This window comes from Monodelphis domestica, chromosome 7, assembly GCF_027887165.1.
Source record: "Monodelphis domestica isolate mMonDom1 chromosome 7, mMonDom1.pri, whole genome shotgun sequence".
NCBI lineage: Eukaryota > Metazoa > Chordata > Mammalia > Didelphimorphia > Didelphidae > Monodelphis > Monodelphis domestica.
In genome coordinates, this window is record NC_077233.1 from 173,674,030 (window position 1) to 173,697,757 (window position 23,728).

Here is a 23,728-nt window from a genome sequence, read left to right on the forward strand (position 1 = left end):
GGGGAGGGAAGTGGAACAACATATTTATAAATTTGTAAGGCAACATATTTTTTGAAGAAGAGAGTCTTCAGCTGGGACTTGGTGGAGTGGGACTTAAGTCCCACTTAAAAAACTTAGTAATGTGGTTCTTTTTTGTCAGATAATAAACTTTATAAAATTATACTTGAAGTATTGGACATTAATTTAAATCCTACACATCCAAAGCAATGATTGCTTTGGTTTATGGACCAGTTGATGGAGAGAAAATTTTGGTGCTAACATTTATATCTTGTGAAGTTTCTATTCTAATTCATAAAGGGGAATTGTGGGGGTAAGAATTTAACTCAGGTTGGGGGTGCAGCTAAGTTGAGATCTGGATCTAGTGACAAGAGGTCCTGGGTTCCAAACTGAATTTAGACACATCCTATCTGTGTGGGACCCTGGGCAAGCCACTATCCTCCATTACCTAGCCCTTACCATTCTTCTGCCTTGAAATCAACCCACAGTATTGATTTTAAGACAGAAAGTAAGGGTTAAAAAGTGTAATTCGGGGAGCACTGTCCCCACACTCTTGCAGAAGTGTAGGTCTCAATGGATAGTATTAAAAGGGGGACTTGTTAAAAGCTTCTATAGTCCTTAGCTATCTACATTATGAGGTTAAATTTTGTTGACTGGAAATCTGATTACTTTTATTTAAACTAAGAGGTTCTGTGGGTGGGAGGATGTTTTATTGTTGTTTTTTAAGGTGAGACACATTGTCATTAAATAATTTAGCCATGCACACAAAACCAATGTTCAAGTCCAGGCAGGACTTCTTGACTCCTAGGTCACGTCTATCCATTATACTACACAGTCCCCTCAGGGAAGATAAGGAGTTAACATGATTCATTCAGGAAACTGGCATAGTTCTATGGAAAGGCAAAATTCTTTTGAATGTCAGACCACTGAGAAGAAAGTAATTCAAAAGTGACCTATGTTAAAAGTCATGGGAAATGCAAAGAAGTAGCAATCACTTGGAAAAGTGTTTATTAAGCATCTAGAGGTTGTGTTGGAGAGAGAAGATACACACACACAAGTCACTAAGAGGACGGAAAAATCTGTATATGAAATGCTAAAAGAATGACACAGACACTAGTTGCAAAAAAATGTCAGGATGGGAAGAAATTCCTAGTTGGGCCTCTTGAGGCAGTATTAGCGCCACGAGTAGGCAAAGTCAAGCCGTTAATGAAAACAGGGCCCAAGAAGAACAAACCCCGAAGGAAATCTGGTTGGACCTAAACAATTCTTATTTGCTTTGGGACAAATGTGTCTGTTTCCTTGTTTGTGAAAGTAGTTACCTGCCCTGCCCTCTTCCAAGGGTTGTAGTGTGGATCGATGTGGAAGGAATTTGGTATGGGGTCAAATGTTAAACATTGGGAAGGTTAGGTCCCGTCTCTCTTGGCACCTGTCCGTGACCTTCCTATCATCCAGCTGCTACCCAAGAAGGTACACTGTTGTAAGGATTTCTGTTCAGCTTGGGGTATATAGACAGATCGCTCACTTCGGGGCTGGGAGACAAGCCCCTCCCTCAACATGAATAATTAAGCCGGGAGCCGAAAACTCCGCCCCCATCCGCGCTGCGTGGCCACTTCCGGCAACTCAGTTGAGGCGGAGGAGCCGGCGGACCGGGCTGAACGGTGAGCAGCTACTCGTTAGGTTTCGGCTTGTTTGGGAGCTTGGGTCGGGACGCCAGTCCTTCCTCCTCTCTCTTATACGGGGTCCGCATCTCCGGCCTTGTCAGTGGCTTGGGCTCCTCGTCATGTGCCCCCCTAGAAGGGATCCCTGAGGGCCCAGATCGTGCGGGGGAGTTGGGGGGGACTGGGGCAGAAAAAGAAGGGAGGGAAGGAGGAACCGGGTCACGTTCCGTCTGGTCTCGTTCCTGCATTTTGGCTGCGTAGCCAGGTGACTGCTCCCTCCACCCCTGCCGGGGAGGGGAGAATCTCCCTGACCGGGATCAGCTACGTGTGGGGGAGGCGGCAGCCGCAGAGCCACAGAGTCGCGGGGGCAGGATGCGGCGGAGTCCCCCAGGAAGGAGTAGACCTGGTCGCGAAGGTGTCCCACTCTGGGCCGGGCTGGTGGTGGGGTTGGGGCGGGGCAGGTGCGGAAACGAGCTCACCTCGGCGGAGCGGTTGTATCTGGGCCCGGCCAATGAGGGTCGTCCTGAGAATTCGACCTCGCCACCTCTGGAAGCTCCGAAACCCCGGGAGCCTTGCCTTTGCCTTCATCTTCAGGGAGTGAGAGGCTCGGCCGGGAAAGAAACAAAAGGACATTTTGTGGAAGGACTGTTCCACTGGAGGCGGGGGTAACTGCAGTTTACGGGGACAGTGCAGATTTTGAGTTTTTTGTTGCTGTTTTTTTAAGGCTATTCTGGCTTTAAGCCCTGAGTTGGATGAGAATAGAAACCCAGCTGGGGTTTGGAATTTTCTATAGAATCGGGACTAAATGCACCTTTGGAACCTCGAATTTTTGAGACCAGGCTAGAAACATTGGGATTGGACGAGTGTAGCAAGTCTTGTCAGATCCAGAGTTGGCAGGAGCCTTTTGGGTTATTTGTTCCAACCCTAACGCTTTAGAGATAAGGAAACTGAGGCAGGGGACAGTGAAGTCATGTTCAGGGTCACTTAGGTAATAAATGTCAAAGGCTGGATTTGAACCTAGTTCCTCTGGTTTCATAGCTTGTGCTTTTTTCCTATTATATACCCACGTTGCCTCTTTTATCATCAGATATTTGCCTCCTTAGCTATGTTTGGGGCCATTACCAACTTGGTTCGTCAGAGGTTTGATCTAGCTCATTATAAGGTTGGGTTCTAAGTGACAGAATTTTGGCTACAACTTTCAACAGACCAGCTTACTGAGTCATGGAGGAATGATATCTGCATTGGTGGACAAAAATCACATCCCTTGAAGTAGGGTAATAGCTAGGTATTTATATAGTAAATTATGCAGACTTAGTTATTGCTTCCTTAAAGGTTTGCAGCAATGTAGAACTCCTTACTTTATTTTTTCATCAATAAGGTGTAAACTTTTAATTCGAATTGTTTTTTTGTTAACTTTTGCACACCTTTGTGAGAATGTTAGATCGCCAGAGAGATAACTGGTCTGTACAAGCAATACACAAGTGACCTTGACCTCATTAGCACAAAGCTTTTAACTAATTGCCTGATAAAGGCTGTTTAAGAACAGTTTACCCTGTTTTCACACACACTGCCAGTTTGTACAGTGTCATATAAGTTGTTTCTAATGAATAGTAAATTTGCTTAACAACATGTAGATTCCCAACTGTACTATATTAGGGTGGTAGTTCTAAAAACTTATTAAGAATAGATTAGTGGAATTGTTCACTTGATGATGTCACTCTCCCCATTTTAGGCTTTGGGGAAGGAGAATGGCATTTCCATGGAGACTGTAACATGAATTTAAACAATCCCATGTACACATGTATCTATCATGTTTTAATTTTAATTAAGTGAAAAATGCCTTTTTGGACAATTTGTGGCATTTGTTTTAAGTGGAAGGAGAAGTTTAGTAAGTTATTAAGTGTGTGATATGGGGGAATAGACCTTTTTTATATCTCCATAATAATTCTTTATAAACTGAATACTTATTTTAGTGGTTCTTCCTAACTTAGCTATTTTGCCACAGAATTCGATACACACTTAACACAGCTGCCAAGGTGATATTTCTAAACTTTAGGCCACTTCTCTGCCTATGATGTCCTAATTGGGCTTGCAATTGCCTTTAGGATAAAACACAAACTTCTGTTTGCCTCTCTTACTGCTCTTTTGCTTTGGAACCAATACTTATTCATACTAAGATGTAAGTATGGATCTTTTTTTTTTTAACTTGTAAAACAAATTTTATTGAAGTATTCTGAAGGAAAGGTTTCATGTTATAATAATAAAAATGATAAAATAATGCCCCAGGGCAAGAGATTGGAGGTAGAGGGGTTTGATAAGTGCCCTGTACACATGGTTTGAAGCCTTTAGCACTGATTACTTTTATAGGCTTCTTAACACATTACTTTTCTTCAAGAACTATACATAATTCTTTGTATGTAACATTACCTCTCTTGTACTCTGTGCTTTTGCACCAGCTATCTCCTCTCACTCCCCCAACCCCCATGCCTGGGATGTACAGAGAATGTACCTCTACATGTATATATACCTATTAGCTCTAACTTCCTTCAAAGCTTAGTGCAAGGGGCAGGTGGGTGGTTCATTCGATAGGGAACCAGGCCTGAAGACAGGAGGTTCTGGGCTCAAATATGACCTCAGATACTTCCTAAGCTATTTGACCTTGGGCAAGTCACTTAACCCAGTTGCCTAAACCTTACCTATTCTTCTGCCTTGGAATTGATTCTAAGTTAGAAGGTACAGGTTTTAAAAGGGTTAAAAAAAAAGTTTAGTTCAAATGCTACCTCATACTTTTAAGTCTTTTCAAATCTGATGCTCTCCCTGGAAGGACTCCTATCAGTCCCATGGCTGTTTACTTCATATATTCTTTGTACCTATTTTGTTTTGATTTATATGTATACATGCTATTTCCATTATAAAATGTATATTCCTTGGAAGGCAAAAACTGTTTCTTTTTTGTCCCTAGCACCTAGCACTGTGCTTGGTACAAGGTAGGAACCTAATAAATGATTGTTGATTTTTTACTATTTTTTTGTTCTCTAGATCAGCCTGAGGGCATTTGACAGGTCAAAGTGCTGATTATATTTCAGACCTTTACCAAGAAGTTGTTATGCCCCAAGTATTTAAAAGTTTCAGAATGGAATTGGAAGTAAGTTGCCAAGTTCTTGGGCTAAAACCTATCCAATGGATTTAGAAGTGGGATTGACATTGAAAACTTGATTTTATAAAAAAGTTTTCCTTAGTTGGATTTATTTTGGAGGAAGAGAGTAGTATTTCCACCAGGGTTACTATTTTCATATTTTAAAAATGTTTCATAAAAGTGAACTGTTTTAAGCAGCCACTTGATAACATTGAAAATTTTTACTTCTTTTAATATATTCAGAAAGGAAAATCATTTGGTCTGCTAAATATCAAGTATGAGTCCCTTTTTTCTCCCTCTGGGAATGAGTTTGGACTTTGCAGAAGACCCATATTGTGACGCTGTAAGAATGCCTGCAGATAGGAAACTGAATTTTAAAGGAAAGCTTTACCAATATAATCAAAACAAAACAAAACAAAACCACAACAATAAAGACAAAATAACATTTATATAGCTCTTTAAAGTTTGTCAAGCACTTTAGAAGAAGCTAATTTGTGTTTGAGAGATTTAATTATAGTAGTAGCTTTTTTTGGTTCTAAAATGCCATCAATTTCTGTCATTAGAGGCCCAACTGAGACCCTGAGTGTCTTAAGGTTACACAGGTTAAGTATCCTAAAGAGCTGGGATTCAAGCCCAACTTCCAAATTTAGTATTCTTTTTCTATACTATCTCAGGATACACACTCTCAAATGAAAGTGTTAAATAATCCCATATCAGAAAAAGAAATTGAACAAGCCATCAGTAAAATCCCCAGGGCCAGATGGATTCACAAGTGAATTCTATCAGACATTTAAAGAATAATTAATCCCAATATTCTACAAAATAAGCAAAGAAAGAATCTTACCAAATTCTTTTTATGACACAAATATGGTACTTGGTACTGATAACTTATCAGGAAGACCAAAAACAGAGAAAGAAAACTACCGACCTTAATGAACATAGATGCAAAAATCTTAAATAAAATACTAGCAAAGAGACTATAGCAAGTTTTCAAATGTAAGAGTGCAACTTGGGGGAGAGAAAAAAGAAAAGTGACAATTGTATTATTGGTGAAGTAGATATTAGGCAATTACTTCCTTCCTTATTAGAGCTCATTAAGTTTGTTGTTGTTGTTTTAACCCATACCTTCCATCTTAGAATTAATACTATGTGTTGGTTCCAAGACAGAAGAACTGTAAGGGCTAACTGATGGGGGTTAAGTGACTTGCTCAAGGTCACACAACTAGGAAGTATCTGAGGTCAGATTTGAACACAGGAACTTCCTTCTTAGATCTGGGTGTTTTAACTGCTTCCTTTATAAAGGAAATTAAGAGGAGGATCTTCCTGAGAAGCAACCCTGAAAAACTTTAAGATAAGTACTCAATTAATTTAAACAAATTAACATCTTCCTACTAATTTGTTTGTAAACTATATGAAATTTTCAAGCAATTGGTAGGTGACCAATAATTTAAATGAATTGCTAAATGTAAAATACAAATGCTACAGATCATACTCAATTAGATTTTTGAAGAACTGAATAAGAAAGTGGAGAGATTTAATGAAATGAGTAGAAATGGAGGTAATTAGATATGATTAACTTATTTTAAATATATTTTCTCTTATACTTCACAGCATCACAAAAATGTGAGCACTTTCTAGTGGACCTTTTACAGATACTGGGACCCACTGAAGGAAAGTAATTGCCTATGTGAAAACATCTAGTTAGAAATGAGGATTGGTTCTTGAACTTAGGTCTTCCTCATTGCCTATTTATCTGTTGCTCCCATTGCCTCTCAAGAAAAGATAGGAAGGACTTGTGTTAGTATTCTTGTAATGTATTCATTATGTAATTATTGAGCCTTACAATGTGTATAGCTGTGTGTTTGCCACTAAGGAGATGTAAAAAAAGTGAAAGATGAAATCCTGACCTGCAAGGAATTTACACTCTTACCAGAGAAACATGATGTGGACATAGAAAACAATTAGGTAACCATGTAAAATAGTAAGCACCAATCTAAGTGACTAGATCAAACTAATTTAGCCATGGAAGTTTTGACGTTTTAACCCATCATTTCTGACCTGTGGGGTTTGAAGATATTCAATACCCCTGGAATAAAATGGAACAGAGTTGGAAGATTTTGCATCAAGTTAGAAGTCAACAAGGATTTATTATGTGCTATGTACACCCTGGGGATGTAAGGAAAGGCAAAAATGTATATACTGTTTAGGCACAGATCTTTTCATAGATAATATTTTAGAGGAGAAACATTACTGGCATTGACATTTTCTGGCAACCTTTCCATGTTTTTTGGAACATTGCTTCCATGCGGCATAGTTTGGAAAATGTAGATATAAATAGTCAAGTGTTACTGGAGTTCACAGATGAGAAAGAGAACCTTGACTTAGAGGATTTGAAGAAGGACTGATAGAGAAAGTAGAATTTGAGTTAGAACATGAAAGATAGGCTAGAATTTAGAGGTTCTGTACTGAAGTAGGAAAAGAAGGAGAAAGAAGGACAAGAGCAAATAATGGAATATGAAACTGGAGGAACAGAGGAAGCTTTTGAGATCCTTGTCATGGGACATTTTTTTCATAGGATTATAGAATTAGAGCTCATTTTACAAATGAGGAAATGCTCAAAGTTACATAGGTGATAAGGGACAGAGGTGGGATTTGAACCCAAGTTCTTTCATTCCAGATCCAACATTTTATTCTTTTGAGACGTTCTGTTTCTCTAAGGTCATATATGTAGTCCGACCCCCAACCCCTTCATTTTTCAAATGCAGTAATTAAAACCCAAAGAGGTTAATGGCTTTCCCAAGGTCACACAGATGAGTGGCATAGCTGGCATTCAGATCCTGGTCGGACAACATCCTTAAAACTGATTCCCCTACCTCCACTTAAGTCCTTCAGTGAAGAGTAACTCACTTCCTTCTATAGATAGCCATTCCAATTTTATACAGTTCATGCTCTAAAGAAAGTAAGGAAACTTACTTCAAACTTAAAAAAATCCAACTATTTTTGTAATTCAGTTCTCCCCTTTAAAAATGCCAGCATAGTGAGTAGTGAATAGCGAACTGGACCTGGAGTCCAGGAAGACCTGAATTCAAATGTGACCTCAGACTTTTACTAGCTGTGTGGCCTTAGGCAGGCTACTTAACCACTCTGTTTTACTACAGTTACTGACACTATAAAATGGGGGAAAGAAAGGTTGAGGATCAAATGAGATAATATTTTAAAAGTTTTCTTTTAATAAATATTTTAAAAAGAAGTTTTTAAAAAATTGAGTAGAACCAAACTAGAATCAACTGAGCCTGACACATACTGTCAATAATTTAAGCCTGTAGCCCGCTGCCTTTGAAAAGAAGGTAGGGAAGTATATTTTCTCAGATTTTCTCATGGACCAAACTCAGGCATAGTAATTATACAATATTCAGTTTTATTTCTTTGTTCCTTCTTTTTACATTTTTGTGATATATAGCTATCCATCTACCTATATAGTTTTCCTGCTTCTGCTTACTTCTATCATGTTCTCCAACTCTACCATTTCTGTCACATTCTTGTACCATAGTTTGTTTAGCTATTCCTCAATGGATGGAAATCTTTTTTTTTTCCACAAAAAATGAATATGGGGCTTTTTTAATCTTTGACTTTGGAACATATATTTGCCTACCCGTGGGATTTTTGGACCAGAGTGTGAATATTTTTGTGTTGTTTTTTTCTTTAGCATAATTCCTAATTGTTTTTGAACCAGTCAATGCTAATTAACAATTTACTAGATTACTGTGCCTGTCCAACACTGTTTTTATCTTCTGTTCTCTTTTACAAGGTGTGAGGTGAAATTCAAGTCAAATCAACTAGCATTTAGGTGCCTCCCACATGCCAATTGTTGTGTTTATTGCTGGGAGTACCAAGAAAGACAAAAAAAGCCCCTTTCCCCCTAGGAGTTTGTGGGATAATCTGGGAGACTGCATGGAAACAATTATGTACTATCTGTCTGTCTATATTGTATGGGATAAATTCCAGTTAGGGAGAACTGGAAAAGTTTTTTTTGCAGAAGGTAGGATTTTAGCCTTAGGAAGCCAGTGAAGAGAGAAAGAGGAGATATTAGAGAGTGTTTCCAGGCTGAGGCCAGTGAAGATGCTTGGATTTGGAGTGTCTTGTTTAAGGAACAATAAGGAGGTTAATATGACTAGATTGCAGAGTGAAGTGTAAGAAACTGGAAAGGTAGGAAGGAGCCAGGTTGTTGTTTTTTAAATTTTATTTAATTGATTAATTAAGAGAAATTTTTCCATGGCAATATGATTTAGGTTCTTTCCCTCCCTTCCTCCCACCCCCTCTCCCATAGCCAGCAAGCAATTCAACTGGATTTTACATGTGTCATTGATCCATTTCCATATTATTGATATTTGTACTAGCATGATCATTTAGTCTACATCCCCAATCATATCCCCATCAACCCATGTGATCAAGCAGTTGTTTTTCTTCAGGGATTTCTACTCCCACAGTTTTTCCTGTGAATGTGGATAGTGTTCTTTCTTGTAAATCCTTCTGAGTTGTTCTGGATTACTACATTACCACTAATGGAGAAGTCCATTATGTTCGGTTGTACCACATTGTATCAGTCTCTGTGTACAATGTTTTCCTGGTTCTGCTCCTCTCACTCTGCATCTGTTCCTGGAAGTTGTTCCAGTCCCCATGGAATTCCTCCACTTTATTATTCCTTTTAGCACAATAGTATTCCATCACCAACATATACCACAATTTGTTCAGCCATTCTCCAGTTGAAGGGCATCCCCTCATTTTCTAATTTTTTGCCACCACAAAGAGTGCAGCTATGAATATTCTTGTACAAGTCTTTTTCCTTATTATGTCTTTGGAGTATAAACCCAGCAGTGCTATGGCTGGATCAAAGGGCAGACAGTCATTTAGCACCCTTTGGGCATAGTTCCAAATTGCCTTCCAGAATGGTTGGATCAATTCATAACTCCACTAGCAATGCATCAATGTCCCTATTTTGCCACATTGAAGGGGCCAGGTTGTGATGGTCTTTAAAAACCAAATGGGATTTTATGTGATCCTGTAGGTGATAAAAGAAAAACTGCTGGAACAGATTGAATAGGGAGGATAACATGGTCAGACCTGCATTTTAGGAGGCTCAGTTTGATAGCTGAAGAGAGAAAGAAATGGAGTAGAGAGAGACAAGAGATTCAGAGGACATTCTTTTCAAGAAATCTTAACAGGTAGGTGAAGCTGTGAGACAGGATGTCATTAGAGAAGTTAAAGCTGGACAAATAGATCTGAGTCATCTGCCTAGTGATGATAATTGAAACCATGGGAGCTGATGAGATGATCAAGAGAAATAGTGTAGGAGAAGAGAAGAGGGGCCAGAACAGAGCCTAAGGGAACCTCCCCTGGTTAGTAGTCATGATATAGATAAAGATGCAGCAAAGAAAATGAAGAAAAATCAAAGACAGGTGGAGAACAAAGAGAAGAGTGACATGAAAATCCATACAGAAGAGACTATTAAGCAAAAGAGGGAAATTGAAAGGGTCAAATACTATAGAGGAGTCAAGAAGTTCTGAAAATTGAGATAGGGCCATTAGATTTGACAATAAAAAGATCATTAGTAACTTTAGAGAGAGCATTTTCATTTGAATAATGAAGTCAGAAGCAAGAACAGAGTTAAGCAAAGTAAGAGGAAAGAAAGTGGAGATATCTATTGTAGATGAGAGGAGAGGTGTGGAATGAGAGCTAGCAGGCATCAAGATAGGATGGGCCTTAGTAAGTTTCTTGAGAATGGAAGAGATGTGTTTGTCAGCAATAGGATAACAGCCAATTGAAGATTAGTAAGAGTGGGGATGATAGAGAGGGCAGTCCACTGAAGAAGATAAAATAGAATGAAATCATTTTACAGTTTTCCCAGCAGTTTTTATCAAGGAAGTTTTTTTTTCCCCTAGGTAGTTTATACTTCTCCCTTTTTCAAATACTGAGTTATTAAGTTCTAATTGTATTTCTGATTCTTCATTGTCTGGTCTATTCTAATCTGCTCAGTACCTTTATTTTTTAACCACTACCACATCTGTGTGTGTTTATAATATAGTTTGAAGTCTGTTGCTCTTCCTTCTCTTTTTTTATCATTTCTCCCCTACTCATTTATTTCCAATATTTGGCAGCAAAGACTTCTTCAGATGAGTATTAAGGTAATTAAATGTCCACATTAGGGAAGGAAAAAGGAGACAAATCAAAGACTTATGTATCCAAGTGGGATTTTTAATTGTGTGTACCTGACTGAGATCTGAGGAAGAGTACACACAGGAAAATTCTCCATATCTCTCAGACTCTCTCCAAATGTGGTAGTGTGGCTTTCAAAGATGGCTTCTCAGGTTTCTTCTTTAATACAGGAAAAGCCCCATCTCTCTTCCACATTTGAAATGCCTTCCCACTTTGGATGGTAGACTATAGGGAAAGTCAAGTGATTGGTGGATAAACGAGGTATTATTTGTTACTTCTGTTTCCAGATCTATGCTTTTAGCATTTCAGTTGATTGAGGGGACAAAGACAAAAGGAAAGAAAATGGAGAGAGAAACTGACTTTGGGGACAGTTCTCATGGAGGTAGGATCTCACATTTGACTATGTGGCTTTGGCTTGACTGCTGAGGAACTATCCCTTGCACAGATGGTCATGAGCTCATACAAAGAACAAAAGTGCCAAAGTTCATTCGTGGCCTGAATTTTTAATATGACTCAACTCTCATGTGCCAGTCTCTAGATTCTGAAATATGCCATAGATAACAGCGACCAGATTAACATTCTCAGGACCTTTTGTTCAGTACTTCATACACTGGGGTATCTTGCACCATTGAGATAGGTCAGCAGTTTAAAATAAGCCCTAACACATCTAAACTAAAATGGGAGACTATGGATATGGAATACAGCGTGTATTGTCAAATACAGTTGATGTGTTGGCTTTACTGAGCTTTTTTTTTCTCTTTTAGAAAGGCTCACTGAGTAGGGAACAAGGAGGGAATTGAATGTGATATAAAAACAAAATGTATCAGTAAAAATAAGATGACAAAACATACTTCCTAAATCTTATGAAAATTTAACGCCAGCCAGTACCCTTTTTCTTGGTACCCAGAGTAGAATTTTGGATTTTAAAAAGGGAGAATTTTGATACTAAGTTTGAGACTCCACTATCTGATCAAATTAAGTTGCAATTTACCCAAGCCCTTTGATAGAGTTAAGAACAAACAAAGCTTGTCAGCAAACTATTTAAGATAGTGTGAGCCTGTGTCCTTTCGCACCATCTTAAAGGCCAAGCTGCAGGACTCCTGGCATCTTGGAAGACACTTGCCTCTTGTCCCTCTATGACTCCCTGGTAATTGGAAGACCCATCTCTAATCAGAACTGAGGTCAGAGTTCCCCAAATAAGAGGAGCTCAGAAAAATGACATCACATGGAGCATAAAATTGGGCTGGAAAAAGGAAATGGGTTTCTTTTGTCTTGGAACCATCAAAGAGAGGAGTTGGCTAGCACTGGGCAGGGGGTGAGAGGAGGTATCTAAGAGCACCTGTGAGGGTGAACGGTGAGCGGTGGGTAGGGGGAGTCCTGGGCTGCCTAGGAGAGCAATCCGAGTGTCCCCTGAGGAAGCATGGGAAGGGAACAGCAGGCCACATGTGATTGATGCCTTTGCCTTCTCTGACCAGCTTTTAAAATTATTTAATAAATACTTATAAATTAAGATACAGTCTCCAGAGGATTTTAATATTAACATTATGGGGCATCTGCTTTTTAACAAATCATATCTTCCTTTTGATGTTATCTATTTGGCCATTACCCCATTCCCTTTTGTCTGTTTTTCAATCTTTTAAAAAAATATTTTTAAAAGAATTATGGCTAAGAAATACATTTTTTAAATTAGATCTGAACTGGTCAGCCATTAGCAGGCCATTAATTTAATATTTCATTAATCATATTCTATGTTCTTGGAAAGAGAACATGCTTTTCTCAAAAGTTGCTGATTTGTTACGTACTGGTCAAAAATTACTAGCTGTTCTGAACTTTGAAATAACTAAATTATGGTGATGGGGTCATATTTCACCTTCCCATTTTTCTGGATCCCCAAAGTACTTTCTTAAATATACTTTTCCTAAATAATTTGTGTTTCCTATTGTATTATAGTTTTTATCTTCTCAGAATATAAACTTCTTAAGGTTGCTCAATATATGGTTTATTATGTGAATGATGTCTTGGTGGAAAGAATAGGAGCTAAGAAATCTGAGTGATAAAAAGAAGAATGTGCCAGTTTATGCCACATTTTAACATATGCCAAATACTTTTCTCGCAATCCAGAGGGAGTGATTGTTTTAGTCCTGGCTCCACCACTAATTAGGTGTGTAACTTTGGTCAAATCATTAAATCTCTGGGCCTCAGTTTTCCTATTTGTAATTTGAAAAGTTGATTGAATTAGGTGGTCCCTGAGGTCTTCTTTTTCTAACCCCTCAATTTTATGCTTAATATTTCTGGAGAAAGGACAGTTAGCAGTCCGTTTTCTTTCAAGTACTATAACTAGTTGAATACATTCTATATACCTATGAATAACTGTTTTTCCCTATCCAGACACAGTGGAGAGAATAGATAACTATGTAGTTTTATGTGTCTTTTCTTCGATCTCTGCTTTTTTGTGTCTATCGTACTTTCTTCCCTTCTAAGACTAAAATCTTCATTTTATTGATGTTTGCCTTCCTTTAAAATTAGCATGTATGGAACATAGGTATGTTTTACTAAGTTGTTATATTGCTTTAAGCTTATTATGGTTGAGTCCTATCTAAAGTGTCAACTAAAGGGAACATTTTTGAGTAATTTTCTTATTTTGAAGAAAATTCAATTTTTTCAAAGCTATAGATGTTTCTGATTCCAATGATCTTATTCACTTGGATAGGTGGGGCATATTGTTTACTTTGTTATAAAAAGCTCCCTATTGTAGTTTCTAGAATACCACAGAATAATAATATAGCAGTGTTCTGCCACTAGAATATCTTTTCCAAGGCTTTAAAAAAGGATCATGAGATGATCTATAGCTATTTCATGAAAGCCTATCATTTATATGTAATAATTCCTCTCAAATTATGTGAACCGAATTCAATAGTTTAAGCCCAAAATTTGGTATACTTTTCCAGGACACAGTGGTAATTTTGAGTTTGAGGTGCATCCTGGCTGGCCTTGGGAGTCAGAAAGATCTGGGTTCAGATTCTGACAGTGCCTTACTGTGTAACCATGAGAAAAGTCATTTAAATTTCTCAGAGTCTTGGGTTCTGGGTAGAGAAAGGCAAAAATTAAAGTAGCTAGCCAGTCAAAAGAATTTATTTATTTATTTAAAAAACCCTTACCTTCTGTATTAGAATTGTTACTCTGTCCACTGTGCTATCTAGCTGTCCTTCAACAAGCATTTATTAAGTACTTACTGTGTGCTAAATGCTGGGGATGAGATGACAAGACAAACAAAAAAAAACAACAATCCTTCCCTCAGAGGTCTAAAGGAGACAACATGCAAACAATTATGTTCAAACAAGATGTAAACAGGATAAACTGAAGGGGAGTTTCAGTTAAGGACTGGGAAAGGTTTCTTACAGAAGGTGGGACTTCAGCTGAGATTTGAAGGAAGCCAGGAGGCAGAGAGAGATAAGAGAAATCATTCCAGGGATAGGGGACAGCCAGTGAAAAGTGCCTGGAGTCTGAAGATGGAGTGACTTTTTTTTCTTAATTAAGTTTATTTATTTAAATAATTTAGAATATTTTTCCATGGTTAAATGATTCATTTTTTCCCTCCCCTCCTCCCACCCACCCCTCTTGTAGCCAAAAAGCAATTCCCCTGGCTTTTACATGTCATTGATCCAGACCTATTTCCATATTATTAATATTTGCTCTAGAGTGGTCATTTAGGTCTACATCCCCAATCATATCCCCATCAACCCATGTGATCAAACAGTTGTTTTTCTTCTGTGTTTCTACTCCCACAGATCTTTCTCTGGATGTGGATAGCATCTTTCTCATAAGTCCCTCAGAAGTTTCCTGGATCATTGCATTACCGCTAGTAGAAAAGTCCATTACATTTGATTGTACCACAGTATATCAGTCTCTGTGTACAATGTTTTCCTGGTTCTGCTCCTCTCACTCTGCATCAGTTCCTGGAGGTTGTTCCAGTCTCCATGGAATTCCTCCACTTTATTATTCCTTTGAGCACAATAGTATTCCATCACCAACAGATACCACAATTTGTTCAGCCATTTCTCAATCAAAGGGCATCCCCTCATTTTCTAATTTTTTGCCACCACAAAGAGTGCAGCTATGAATATTCTTGTACCAGTCTTTTTCCTTATTATGTCTTTGGAGTATAAACCCAGCAGTGCTATGGCTGGATCAAAGGGCAGACAGTCTTTTATCACTCTTTGGGCATTGTTCCAAATTTCCCTCCAGCATGGTTGGATCAATTCACAACCCCACCAGCAGTGCATTAATGTCCCAACTTTGCCACATCCCCTCCAGCATTCACTACTTTCCTCTGCTGTCATGTTAGCCAATCTGCTAGGTGTGAGAAGATGCAGTGTCTTGTTCAGAGGTTGGTGTGACTTGTTTTCAGAGTGTGTGAGGTGAGTGAGGAGTAAGAAGCCTGGAAAGAGGGGCAGCTGGGTGGTCCAGTGGATTGAAAGCCAGGCCTAGAGATGGGAGGTCCTGGGTTCAAATGTGGCCTCAGACACATCCTAGCAGCTGTGTGACCCTGGGCAAGTCACAACTCCCATTGCCTAACCCTTACTGTTCTTCTGCCTTGGAATCAATACATAATATTGATTCTAAGACATAAGGTAAGGGTTTAAAAAAAGAGGAAGAAGATTGGAAAGGTAAAAAGCAGCCAGGCTGTAAAGGACTATACAAACTAAATAGGATTTTGTGATTTAGTAAGTGATAGGGAGCCTCAGGAACAGCTTGAATAGGGAAAGTGATAGGGTCAGGCCTGCATTTTAGGAGGCTCAGTTTGACAGTTGAGTAGAAGATGAAGTAGAGTAGAGAGAAGTTTGTGGTCAAGAGTACCCACCTTTGAAACACCTGCTTTATATTTTTATTGGGGAAAGCAACCAGTATAGAGGCAAGTAAATACAAACATGTACGGCAGTAACTAATGAGGGAAGAGGAAACTTCAGGAGTGGTCTTATGTAGGAGGCGGTACTTGAGCTGAGCCTTGCACAGAATCTAGGAAGTACAAAACTATCAATTAGAGAGTTGTTGATCATCAGGAGTAAAAAGAAAGAAGTTCCCAGTGCTCAGTGTATACTTAATAAATAAATACTTATTTAGTTGAAGTGTCTGCATAAGGCACCAAGAGATACAAACAAAAGCAAAGTAGATCTTTTCCTCAAGGGATTCTTACATTGTATAGGAGGGTCATATAGCATGTATACAAATCCAAAGTAAACCAAAATGATTAAGAGGCTGTGAGAAGTTAGAAAATAGAATGTTGGACCAGGAGTCAGGAAGATTAGTTCAAATCCAGCCTCAACAATTCAATGGTGGGGCAATCATATAACCACTTGTCTGCCTCGGTTTCCTCAATTGTAAAATGGAGATAATAACACCTACCTCCCAGAGTCATTGTGAGTATAAAATGATAAAATATTTATAAAATGTTTTGTAAACTTTGAGGTGCTATAGAAATATTAGCTATTAAATTTCAAGAGAAAGTAAGCACTAATAACTGGGTATGGGGAGGAAGGTAGGATCAGGAAAGGCAACCTGTACAAAATGGCACCTGAGCAGTGCTTTGTAGGAAATTAGGCATCTGTTAGGCATAGATGGGAGAGTGCATTCCAGACAGAGGGGACCACGTGTGCAAAAGACTTAGGGGCCAGAGAGCAAATATTGTGTGTGTGAGCAGCTAGTAGGTCAATTTTGAACAAAAAGCTTTGTGAAGGGAAATAATATAAAATATTGCACTGGAAAGGTGGGAACCAGATTATGGAAGACTTAAAACCTAGAAGGGCAGCTTTTCCAAGTAAGAAGCAATGAATGTAGACTGAATGCAAAGTGTAATAAATGGAAGAATGCTTTTTTTAGAGGATGCTGTTTTCTGTTGACATATCAAAAAAATAGGAATATCCCTATAATATGCCTATCAAATTTCAATTGGATTGATTAAACTAGATTTCATATTTTGTGTAGTTACTATGGTGATAGGCACTATAGAATCGTACAAAGTCCCATTGTGACATAGCCTAACATGCAAAGAGTCTGCTTAGAATTTCCTTTTACGTTGTTCACTGAGACCTATCGAGTCTCGAAGCCCTGCCCTTCCAGGCATTGAATAGTGGTGTCCAATTCCTCCTTTTTTAGATTAGTACTTAATCTCCAGCCCTCCAATATCATTTTATCCAATAAAGTCAGGACCCACTGAAGAATAGATCTTGTCTTTGTTTCTGAATAACTTGTGAGTAAAGAAAGGTGAGTTTATATCTGGCATAACAGCAGTTTTCTAATCTAATGAGAGCACCAACCATTGATTTCTGGGAGTCATATGATGATGAAGTTTATAATTTACTTGCAGAGATGCTATTGTTCAAAATATAGGTATCCCTTCTATGTTGATTTTTCTCATCACAGTTTCAGTATATCATGGGTTGGCATAAGAAATTAAATGGGAATGTTTGGGGAGTTTTGTAGATATAACAGATAACAAATGAAGGCCAGCAGATGGCATGGAAGAAGTTTAGAAACTCAGAAATGCATTAAAGATATGTATATTATTGTATAATTTCAACATATTTTATCTTTTAATAAATCAGGTGACACATAAAGGCCAGAAGAATTAACAATGACCTCATATCTTATGACTGCATACTTAACACCTGTTTTACAATAATGTACTGAAAACACCTCATAAAAGAAAAAGAAAAAATTCAGAATTCTTCTCTGGTATGAGGAGAGGGCCAAAAAATTTTATGCAAAAGGAAAACCTGTATTTTGAAAATCCTTCAACTACATGCTTATATATCTTGTATTATATACTTCTGTATTAAAATTTCACATATCCTCAATCTCAGGGATGGAAATAGATTTTAAAAAGTCAACCCCCACTTAGTCCATGACCTGGAACTTGTTAGACTCAGATTGAGAGAAAACAAATGAAAGTTATGACTCCTTCCCCACAGGTAGCATTAGCTTCTTGAGTTTCAGGCAGTTCTTATATATTGGAGAAAGCACACATCATTCATTAAACACCTATGGCATTTCTCAACTTTTTCTTTCCCCTTCAACCAAAAACACATAACATCATTTCTCAGAAAAATCTTTTGTTACCCGAGCTGAAGCTACAAATTAAAAAGAATGCTCAAGTCAAAACGTAGGTCAAAAGATCCTCAGCCTTTTAAAGGTCCACCAGCCAGTATTTTGTGATTGCACCAACAAATGGCAATTCCCTTTGTCTCTCCAGAGTGTTCTTTAAAAAGATCTTGGCTTCTGGGGTGGCTAGGTGGCTCAGTTGATTGAGAGCCAGGCTCAGAGACAAGAGGTCCTGGGTTCATATCTTGTCTCAGACACTTCCTAGCTGTGTCACCCTGGCTAAGTCACTTAACTTCTGCCTTAGAACTGATAACATAGTATTGATTCTAAGATCAAAGGTATGGGTTTAAAAAGAAAAAATCTTAGCTTCTTCCTGCCATTGAGGATCCTCAGATTAGACACAACTCTCATATACTTGGCAAAATTCACTTGGGTCCAACTCCCTCCACTTCCACAGTTTCCTCATTGCTTCAGCCTCTGTGTTGCCTTCACTCTTCTACAATTCCCAACACCTCCTTTTAGATTTGACCAAAAAGTCACTGCAGTCCGAGGTAGTTTTCTTCTGTCAAGAATGAATGCCTTTCCTCTTCTTTTGGTGCAAATCTTATATTCTTCAGAAGAACTGAGCTCCAACTCTTTCCTGACTATCCAGTCTGAAAGCCATCTATCCTGTCTATGTATCACTTATTTAACAATCATGTACAACTTCTTTTGAAAAATATTAAAAGCCTATCATTGAGTGACCCTGGGTAAGTCATTTAATCTCCATTGCCTAACCCTTATTGCTTTTCTGCCTTGGAATCAATGCATACAGTATTGATTCTTAGACAGGAGGTAAGGGTTTTGTTGTTTAAAGCTCATTGTTGAGCATGCACATAACCAGGCTTTTAAAATAACTATAATTGCATTTAATGGCAACATAAAAAGTACCATGATTTTTCAGATGTTCCTCATGAAATTTCTTTTCCATTTGCATCCTTTTTTCTCTTGTATGTATATTCTTTCTTGCTTTTCTCTTGAACTGTTAATTTTGTATCGCTTTTCTCATACTGTTTTATTTCTTCAACTAGATTATAATCTCTTTGATAGCAGGGATTATATTTTATTAGTGTAGCATAATGCCTTAGGAGCTTAATAAATATTTCTTGATTTGAAACATCCTATTATTTTGCTCTGTGTCTCTTTAGCTCTTATATTTTATTTAGACTGAATTGGGTCACTTTCCACCTGTTGGTAGACTGTGCTGGAAATGTTCTTACCTAATTTTATTTGAATTCTCTCTCTCTCTCTCTCTCTCTCTCTCTCTCTCTCTCTCTCTCTCTCTATATATATATATATATATATATATATATATATATATATATATATATATATATATATATATATATATATATATATATATATATATATATACACACACACACACACACATACATACATACATACATACATATAAAGGTATTCTCTATCTTCTTCACTCTGGCAGCTGATAATCCTTTATTGCTGCATGCTGGCTTGTTAAAATCCAGGACTGAAGTATGGTGTTTGAGTCTGGGTTTCACTGCAGCTAGAATGGGTTTGATTTTTCTCCTCTTACCTGCTATTGTTGCATTTCAGTTCACTGTACAGAAGTTTTACTGTTGTCAAGCCCACCCCAGATTGCCTTGTGACCCCACACTATCCCTACCTTCTTTATCTTGTCTCTTTTTGGTTGCCATTTTGTTCCCAGCCTTCCCCTTTCTTACCAAATAGCTGGTTTTGAAAAAGCAAAACAGAAGATCCATCTTCTCCTAAGTCTGAGCCTTTATCAAACTTTTTTCATTTTGTGGCAGCAGATTTTTGTACATGAATTGTATGGGTTCATAGAATCATTTGCCTTTTAAAAATATATTTTGTCTCTTAGCACATAAATGTCTGTGAAGACAAGGATTAATTAGCTTATGCCTTACATATAAAGAGTAACATAACAAGCAACAGTGGTAAAGGGAACAGAATATCCTGTGTACATCATTTCATACTGGGAGTCTTGACACCTGTTGATAAGAAGTGGCTTCACTTACCTTATTAAGAAAAACACAATAGATGGCCCCAGGATTCCTTGCAATGCTTAGGGTTTATAGATATTTTATAGATAATTTGTTTCTTAACAATGGTTTAAAAATAGTCTATTGAAAGACATGAATCTTTGCCATGTTTTGGGGCTTTGAGAGGTCATGAGAAGAACTACATCTCTTCAGTGAATCCATGATTTCCTTGGTGTGAGTATTTTCCCCCATTAATGCAGATTACAGTGAATCTACATTTCCTTGGCCTTTGCAACTTTTGTCCATGTGGCCTTCCTCTGGATCCCCCGATAGTAGCAGGACTGATATAGCTCAAAAGTCTTCTCTCAGTATGGGACTGTACCATCTCCTCTTGGAGAGATCTCTCCATGTCTCTCTTATGATATCTTTTATATGATATAAATAGCCATAAGACATTAATGTGACCATTGTTGTATATAGGCCACTTTAGCTGTTACCATTGATTGGCAGTCATCCAGTGGTTTCTAGCATATAGGCCAGTTATTACAAAGGGTCTTTGTATCTATAGACATTTCCTCTATAGCCTGCATAAATAATTATATGGCTTGTAAATGAGTGTTATTTTTTAATGTATTTAGATGTTATTGTGATCAATAAAACACAAATTCATTTAAAAGTTACCAAATGCATAATATCTTTTTTTCATGTATTTTTCCTTAAACTATGATGTTGGAAGGAATCTGGGATTTACAATTTTTTGTTTTAATTTTATTAGCCTTAGAATGGGTCTCATTCAGATGGGAATCCCATAGTAAAACCTTTTGGTTTTTCTAAAGCAGAAATGCATACAATTGAGATGGGCATTGTCACAGTTGTTTCTCAGAAGAATTGAATCTGATGCTGTGTATCCAGATGAATGCCCAAGGATCAGTCTGCATTTTTTTCTTCCTAAGAACTTATCAGCATGAGAAATTGGTACTTTATTGGTATACACTCTACTTTGGGTTGGAAAATATGGAAATAGATGTTCACTTAAGCTTTCTTCTGGCTCTTGCCAGCTTCTAGCTCTTTGTGCTTTCTAAGCATAGGCCAGTGTGTGGATTTTTACAGAAGAGACTAATTTTCTAGCTTGGTTTGCCATTTGGTTGTATGTGCTTTCTGCTTTTATCTTGACAATGTAAGAATGTAGGGACTCGTAAGTTTGTCCCAGTTGATTTATGCCAATTGGTATTCCAGTTATTTAATCTTGTAATTCCTTTCCTTGAAAATTATTTTCTTTCATCTTGACAACTAAAATCAGAAGCTAAGTTAATGGAATTAAAATGAAAGTGAAAAATCTTCTGAGTAAGATTGCTTTTTGTGAGTTAGAAAGAAGTTAAGGATACTTGTGCTTTGAAGCATTTAGGAGCTGAGGGAACTAATAGAATAGAATAAGGACTGTGTTAGAAGGTAGGTGGCCTAGATTCTAGTCAAGGTGTTGTTGCCACTACTTCATTCACTCCCTGTATAAGACCTTGGGATCTTCAGATCATTGACTTTGAGTCACAAAACCGACCTTACAGATCATATATACATGGTACAAGTCATTTCTTCATTTTACAAGTGAGGAAAATGAGACTTAAAAAGAGAGCCTCATTGAGAAGGGCACTCATACAGATCTCAGACCCTTGAAAGTATTCATCCAGATGGAAGCTACACTTTTCCTTACAACTAAGGCTTATATAAAACCCATATTTGCTGTTACTTTTCTCAGTATATATATATTTTTCCCCTTTCAAAAACAGTTAGCATTTTAAAGGTTATAACCTAGATTAAGGCCACTTCTATTCAGACCAATATAGATAATAGGTAATATTTAGCACGAGCCACAGAAAACAAAGTTTGTATTGTTAGGATTATTTAAATGTTTGGTACAATAGCTTACAGGTCTAAAGATAAACCAAGATAAAAAATCTGCACCCTAACTGGGGTAGTTCTCTAACTTCTCTGGTTTATCATTGGGTTTAAAGTCTTTTCCCTTAAAATTATTGACATTTCCTAGCCACTTTACCTTTGGGGGATAAGAACTGAATCTGTACTACTATTAATGCAGGTCACCGCCTACTCTCTGCAATTTTTAGTTTTAGAAAGTTCCCAGAACAATAAAAGAGAGGTTAATAAGTGACTTGTCCAGGGTCACATGGCCATTCTGTGTCAGGTGTAGAATTTGAACCCTAGCCAAGATTCTGTGTTTCAAAGCTAGCTTTCAGTCAATCATCAGACATTTGTTAAACTCCTACTATGTGCTAGGTACTTTGCTAAGTGCTAGGGAAACAAAAAGAAGCAAAAGATAGTCCCTGCCCTCAAGGAGCTTATAATCTAATGAGAGAGGCAGTGTGCAAACAAATATATACAAATCAAGCTATGTGGGAAATAATTAAAGTGTACCATATCCTAGTATCCCTAATATTTCCTAGCCACATAACATTTGGGAAGACAGTCATACGTGGGATGTACTATGAGAAGGCAAGCAAAAGGTTAATGAGGTTGAAGACAGGCCATCACAGGTGGCACCTGTTTTGTTCATCTGATCTAAGAATCCTGCATTCTATTAAAACAACATATCTTTCTTGGTGATTGGGAAATAAAGGAATCAGCATTTGAACAAGGCAGCAAACTAATTTTCTGTGCTCAGATTACTCCCAAATCCTTCTCTCTATCCTGAATTTCTTAGAGCTCCTCTAAAGTATCTATTTTCTTCCTTTTTTTTTTAACTGCCTCTTTAACATCTATCTGGGATACCCTCCTGCTACATCAGATTGAACATGTTGAGCAAAACTTGACTCATAAGCTCACCCCCACATATCTGTCCTTTCTCTCACATTCTCATTAGTAACCCATCTTCTATCACCATCTAAAACCTAGCCTTTTCATCACCTCTTCCCATCCTAGATTTAGACCCCATCCTCTCACCTGGCTGACTTCTGTGATAGTCAAACTGTTCATCTTGTCTAGGCTGTTGATCAAAGTGTTCATCGGCTCTCCTGACCCGAGCATTCTTAAGGGTCTGCTGTTCCGATTGTGCCACTGCCATCTTCTAAATGTAAAATCCTAATCCTGGTATTCATCATGATCCTCTGCAGTTTTTCTCCACTGTACCTTTCCACTTTACTCCCTATTACATACACACTTGGACCTAACCCTTTACATAAAATACTTCTCTCAATCCTTGGTCATGTCCATCTCCTATGTCTGGAATGGAATCTTCTCCCTCATCTTTGTTGAAAATCTTTCCCTTCCTTCAAGGTCTGTGAAGCTTTTCCTGATGGTGGGATAATAAGATAAAAAATCTAAGAATTGGAGGGGACCTTCGAGACCTTTGCTTTACAGATAGGAAATTGACGTTTCAGACAAATTAAGAGGCTAAGGCTTTCCACATTTCCTCCTGTTCATACTTAGTTTAATAGTGCTATTCCATTAATATTCAGTTATATTACTATATCATAATTTTATTTGGCCACTGGATATGTAGTCTTTTGCTAATAAAAATAATGCTATTTTTTTTATACAACTGTATCCTTTTTTCCATTTCATTATACCTTTCAGAAATCATCTGAGCAATG

General features: G+C 37.8%; 1 protein-coding gene across 8 annotated transcripts in view; it reads left to right on the forward strand.

The window, feature by feature from the left end:
• The first annotated feature begins 1,569 nt into the window (after window positions 1-1,569).
• The window catches only part of HMOX2 (heme oxygenase 2), a 33,401-nt gene continuing 11,242 nt past the window's right edge, over window positions 1,570-23,728 (forward strand). Inside the window, exons 1-2 of one of the 8 annotated variants that reach the window (XM_056806094.1) lie at window positions 1,607-1,655; window positions 11,292-11,386. The gene's annotated coding sequence lies outside the window, so the exon portion shown is untranslated. Of the gene's footprint in view, window positions 1,656-1,833; window positions 2,321-11,291; window positions 11,387-17,046; window positions 17,266-23,728 lie in introns of those variants that run through there. The other 7 variants (XM_007498756.3, XM_056806092.1, XM_056806095.1 and 4 more) reach the window with 7 other exon arrangements.